This window comes from Varroa destructor, unplaced genomic scaffold, assembly GCF_002443255.2.
Source record: "Varroa destructor unplaced genomic scaffold, Vdes_3.0 BEIS01000002.1, whole genome shotgun sequence".
Taxonomy (NCBI): Eukaryota; Metazoa; Arthropoda; class Arachnida; order Mesostigmata; family Varroidae; genus Varroa; species Varroa destructor.
Window position 1 is genome coordinate 18,896,664 of NW_019211455.1, and position 6,000 is coordinate 18,902,663.

At 41.5% G+C, this 6,000-nt stretch overlaps 1 protein-coding gene across 3 annotated transcripts in view; it reads left to right on the plus strand.

Annotated features, from left to right (window-relative positions):
- The window catches only part of LOC111245186 (uncharacterized), a 101,958-nt gene that overhangs the window by 42,668 nt on the left and 53,290 nt on the right, over positions 1–6,000 (plus strand). The window lies entirely within an intron of this gene.

Here is a 6,000-nt window from a genome sequence, read left to right on the forward strand (position 1 = left end):
AAAGTTCACTAATGATTTCTCAGTGAGAATAATTATATATAGTATAATTAATTATACAACATTTTCTATTAAAGTATTATGCTGACGATTGTTATTTTGTTTAAGGTGCGTAGGATGACGTTTGGCAAAATCCTGAATAGTGTTGTATTGGGTATCCTTACGAAGGAGACGAAATAAAGACGCCTCATATTCAGAGTTCCTTAGTGGCTTTATAAGATTGTGTATTTAGCTGCCAAAAAGTAATTCAGTTCCAGTGGCGTAACTTAGGTCGATCGGGAAAGTTACATCTGTTAATGTTGTTACGGCTTAAGAAGAATCTGATATGGTCAATACTTTCACAGTCCCATTTAAGATATTGTATAAAAGCCAGACCCTGGAACTTTGTCAATACGTTGATGCTAAGCGCACACGTGTTACACTAATAGGTTTACAGGGAATTCTAGTATGAACGAAGGGCTTATTTTATTCAGTCAAGCGGATATTATGCGCGAATCCAATTAAAAGTACTGTTCTACTTTATCGCTTTGGAAATTCAGCATCTAATACAAGCTAGCGTTAGTCTCGTAGGCTACGATCGTAGCCTAAGAGGCCTGTTTATAAAGCTTTACATTTGAATGCTTCCGCTATTTAGGCAAGGCTAGCCCGCTGATTTGTCGGATTTAAACACCAATAGACTTTTTCTTCTTTGTGGGTACAGCGCAGGTAATTTTTGTCGTAAGCTGATTTATAACCAACGAGAGCATCGAAACAACTTGTGATCTGAATACACAAAGAGAAAAGGTACCCAACAATAACGTCCATTGGCGTTGTTATACTTGAAGCCGCAGCAGCTGATTAGGTTATAATGCATTATCTAATCTAGCTTGGTGCAATCCCTTGTAAGCCATGTTCCTACGATTCAATTTCTAGATAGAATATTATCAACAAGCTGTTATTTGCGGCCGAGTAACATATTGACTGCATCCACTTTTGGGAGAGGAGGGCAAAATCGAGCAAAGATTTTTGTTGTATGACTCCACGGCCTTCTTTCTGTACATGTTTGTATCCTGCACCAAGGAAGTTCATCAAAGGTAGCCTCTCAGCGTAACTAAACAGAGTCCTACGCATAAGCTACCCGAAGGCATCTGCACAGGTTAAACAGAAGCCTGTATTGTACAATAACAACCTTCGAAACAACATAGTCCATCAAACGACAAAAAAACTGTGCATAAGAAGAAGTTTACGTGGATCTAAGAGAAAGACTTTAGTACAAACTGTGACGACGCGCACACGTCTTCGCTAGCTTGTAACTATTCCTCTGAGTGGAGTACTATATAAACGTAATCATCATTGTTTATCGGTGAGTCTGAGCACATCTTAACAATAGCTTTTTCTATACTTTTCTGGCTGGGAGTCAAAATGCCCCATATCAGAAATTGTGAAATGAATCGTTTTAGGCAAAACGGTTCATTTGGCTTAAAAAGAGCAGACAAGTATTAAGTCATACTATAGGTTAAGTGAACAACACTCCCGCGTAACGGCGCAGGTCCCGCGAATCTGGGAGCGTACAGATCCATATAAACGTGACGGGAAAATGGTTATGGAGTATTGGTTAAATGGGGCGGCGCGTGTCACTTAGAACCCTAATTTGGAATAATGGCATGGAACACAGCTGTTTGTAGGCCAAAGTTTGCACGCAGCACGTACCCGGGATCAGCAAAAAAAGTGGAAAAAAAAACTTTCCAGGTATGAAAACTCTCTCGGGAATACGAATTCTCGCCTGTAGCGTTAGAGATTTTAGGGGGATAGAGTGCGCTTGCTAGAAAGGGACCATGAGGTCCACAGATATACCGATGGCTAGGTTTGGGTGTAGATATGCCTCCTGCGCTTATACCGCATAGTTCTATTTTATGGAACCGTTTGAAGATGTGGAAAGGGTTTTAGACTTGTTTCGAAATCTCTAAGACTTCTTGAACTAGGCCCTGATTACGCTAAAAACACATACCATGTTTAGGAAACGGAGCTTTAAGTATAGCAGTTAGTCGCGAACACGGTCTTAGAGGGAAGGTCAAAGCCATACTCGTGGAAAACGCTAAAGGATCATTCAGTGAGCCTGCAACAGCGGCTCTACATTAGCGATACTCGTATAGCAATTTAGTCGATATATCTGTACTCAAAGGATCTGAGTAACCGGAGTATTCGGCTCACAAAGATGTTACTCCGTCCACCGCCCTGACCAAGCTGGAACGGATCGTGGCCGCGTTTGTGGCCGAGATTTATCGTTCGACAATCATAGAGTTAGAGACCTCATATAGCGTTATGCTGAGGACAACGTACGCTCTCACCCACGTTGGAGAAGCTTGTCAGTGACCTAAAGGTCGTGACGGACGCTAGTTCCAGCGCTCATATCATAGTGGTACGAGATTTCGATGCACCCCTGGACAAGCTCACCTAGACTCAAACGTCAACTCTTTGAGACACACTGATGAAATATCATTGTTGAACAGTTAACACCAGTAAAGTAATGATGTTTATTGGTCTTGCTGGAAAAAAAACATAGATATCGTTGTAACGAATGCGAGTAAACACAGGTAGAATACATCTTGATAGTTTGATGTTTCATTTGATAGTTTCTCTGTGAAGGAGGGCAGTTTCAGACATGCATTTCTATTGTATGAAACCTTAAGGTTCCCTTAGGATCATCTTTCATCTGGAGGAATAATTCTTTACTGTGCAGCTCGGATCCGAAGAAGCTTCCGAAAAGAACTCATGAAGTCCTTCTAGTGCCGAGCTCGCTTGAGGTTAAAATCTATCCCAAGTTTTCGGTTTATTTAGTCTATCCCAGGGGACAACAGCCATGTTTGATTACAAATCCCAATTCGCCCGTTGTGCCCAGGATGCCTTTAGGCTACTGGTAACACTACAACCGGTAGCCAGGCTACTGGGTGCAGTATTCAAAGTAATCTGCAGGAAGACATATGCTATCCAGCGGAAGAAACAGCAGAAGGGCTATTCTCATAAAAGAAGTCGAGCGTCAGCCCTTCAAATGGTTCGGCCATCAATGGCCTACATTTTGTCCTATCGCCTCATCAGTGCTCCTTTCGCTAAAATATTCTTACCAGTGATATTGTACGTCAAGGAGTCTTTCCACTTAGCGCAATCTGGGGCGAACGAACAGCATTTGAAGTAAGTAAAAGGCTAGACCAGGAGCCTTTAGTCCTGAAGAAGAATTCAGATGCTCGAGAGCTTATGCTCAATGAAAACCGCGGAACCGGACAGGATTTGGGATGCACTCTTCAGGACCCCTGTGGAGCTGGCTATGTGCTGGATGGCTATGTTCAACGAATGTCCTTGTTTCGAGCTGCTTTTTCATTATTGGTAGAATGCAATGTATCTCGTCATGGCGTCAAAAGGCAAACGCAATCATCGCTAAACGTCATGGTTAGGAATCACGAAGAAAAGCGTTTGCTATTTGCTTCTCTCGTATTTACTAACAGGAAGCCTAAATGTGTTCCGAGAAAGTGTAAATGCAACGAGTAACACGGATTTAACAAGGAGCATTGAGCCGAAGCGGCATAGGAAATCCGATTTGATGATATAAAACGGATCTCAAGGAACTTTTTGCAATGTAAGTATTTGTAGATTTTGAAGCTGCCTTTAACTCCGATCCAAAGAACTTAGTCTTAAGCATGCTTGCGATTTTGGAATTTTTGCGAACGTGCTTAAATTAATAGCAGCGGTACTCGAGTTGAAAGGGACTGATGTTGTTCTGGAGTTGCCAGCGTTTCTCCAAATTACAAGTGTATCTCAGGGTGATAACTTAAGCTATCTCGACCTTACTCAAGGATATGCTAGACAAGATTCGCCAGTTGGCAAATATAGAGAAGGTTCTCGTTTACGCAAACAGGTTAGTTATGGATAAGGGCAGCTGTTTCCATGTGCAGCATGTTCCAGTCTAGGAATTGGAATTGACAATCAATCTTACTAGAAAGGAGACAATAAAATTCAGGCGAGGTTCCAGAATTTCGACTCGTGACGCGTTATATATCTTACATATGTTAATCGATTTACCTACGTAGCGTTGCTGATCTTACGGCTAAAACTTCTCCCAGCATATTACGAAAAAAGGAGTAGTGGCTTTGATAGCTTCGCTCTCAATGCTTAGCTCGTGCAGGTTGTCCTTCTTGGCCGCTTTGCGACTTTTCGATTTTAAAGTTGCGTCTGTTACTGCTTACTGGGTGAACTTAGTCTGGAATGATTTCACGAGTGTAGAATTTTGAGTATTTGAGGCTAGGAATTCGCGGAGGTCGATGCCAAAGTCTGTTAAGCGGAGCCGATGATGGACGAGATTTAGAAAGGACCTGATCAGCTTAACGGGCATATAGTGACACAATACACAGTTCGTGGCTTTTACCATCGCCTATGCAAAGCTGAGGAATTTCATGAACCTGATGACTATTGTGTTTGTACTAGATATAGACAAGCTTGCAAAAAAGGCTTCTCGCTGCCCGCAAGGGCGTGCTAACTCGGTGACCAAGTGAAGATAATTAGTATGTGATGTATGATGTTATCATTAGTATATTTGAAACAAATGACCGCGTCAATTCTAGACGGACCATTCGAAATACTATCTTATGACATTTGCTTTAGCCAGGTTTGTAAAGCCATTTAGTATGCTAATTTGTCATAAATGCATATGTATATATTTCAAGCGTTTGGAGTACCACTTGATAGCGGTGAATAAATGAGCTTGGTTTATTGATTGAGATCTCCGAGACGGGAGCCGATCTATAGGCTTGTATTTCGCAAGACGCCGAGATAATTCGCCATCATGTCCTGCATACCGCACCATACGCCATGTCCTTGGTTCGCTAAGGAACTTATTTTCTATCCCTGCGGAAACTGATCTAAAATATCACGAAGAAGAGATTCAAACATAGCATTGCTTGACGTGTTAACATGGCCACGCCACCTCATCTATTTGACAGTACGTTCGTTATGGAAGTATTGTTGCAATATAATTTACTGAAAGTAAGTTTTTACCCGTTCATTCAAATGGCACGAGTATTCGAGTAGTGCTTAACAGATAAGACAGCGTCTTGGCACGTGGCACCATATTAACAATATGCGACACGTAGACAACTACGATATTGTTTAAAGTAGGTGCACTATGTGCGTGTGATACGAGGCTCAAACAGAATTCCTTAGCGATAAATGCCCTGAAGAGCGCATTCGTATACAACAGATATTATATCTGCTAGGCTTACAACGGATTCAGAAAAAAAAGCTTGCCGAAATCACCTTGATAACGACAGTTTTCGGCTCCCCAAGCCATTTTTTGCGGCAAATACTTCTTTGCCCCGTCTTTCTTCAATGACAAGTTTGACAGGCTCAAGCTACATCGTGTCGTAATCTCTAAAAAACATTTTCATATTTATTGCCAACAACAAGTTCAGACACTTGGCAGTAAACAGCCACGTTTTTACGGCCATCGCGTTCTCCTATACTGCGCATTCTGGAGTGTCTCATGCCGCATGTTTACCCAGTTCGCACTTTGCTGTTGCCCCATTAGTCGACAATGTTTTCACAGATATACACGTTTTTCATATTTAGTGCCTTCATAGACACAATCAGTAACAGCTATAATAATAATAACCTTATAAATAATGTTAAATGGCTGTGATTATCCCCAAATTCCTCATAAAAGATGTATTTATTGCCCGCAAGCCTAAAGGAAAGCTGCTTTTTTGAAGTTGATCAATGTCGAAAAAAGGTTTCGGTTATAAATATCACCACAAGTTAACGCCCAAACTAGCTTGTTTACAAATGGCTTAAATGATGGCAGCAGGTAGACACAGGACTACAGACGGAAGCTTTCGTATATATAGTCCTTCAACGTCCTTATCCAAGCCATGTTTCGACCCGGTCAGGCTATAGGCTTTTCTTGTTGTCATATTTTTAGACCAATGATATACAAGAACGTTTCGAGAAGAATATTCCCTCGTATAATCCCTCACAAGT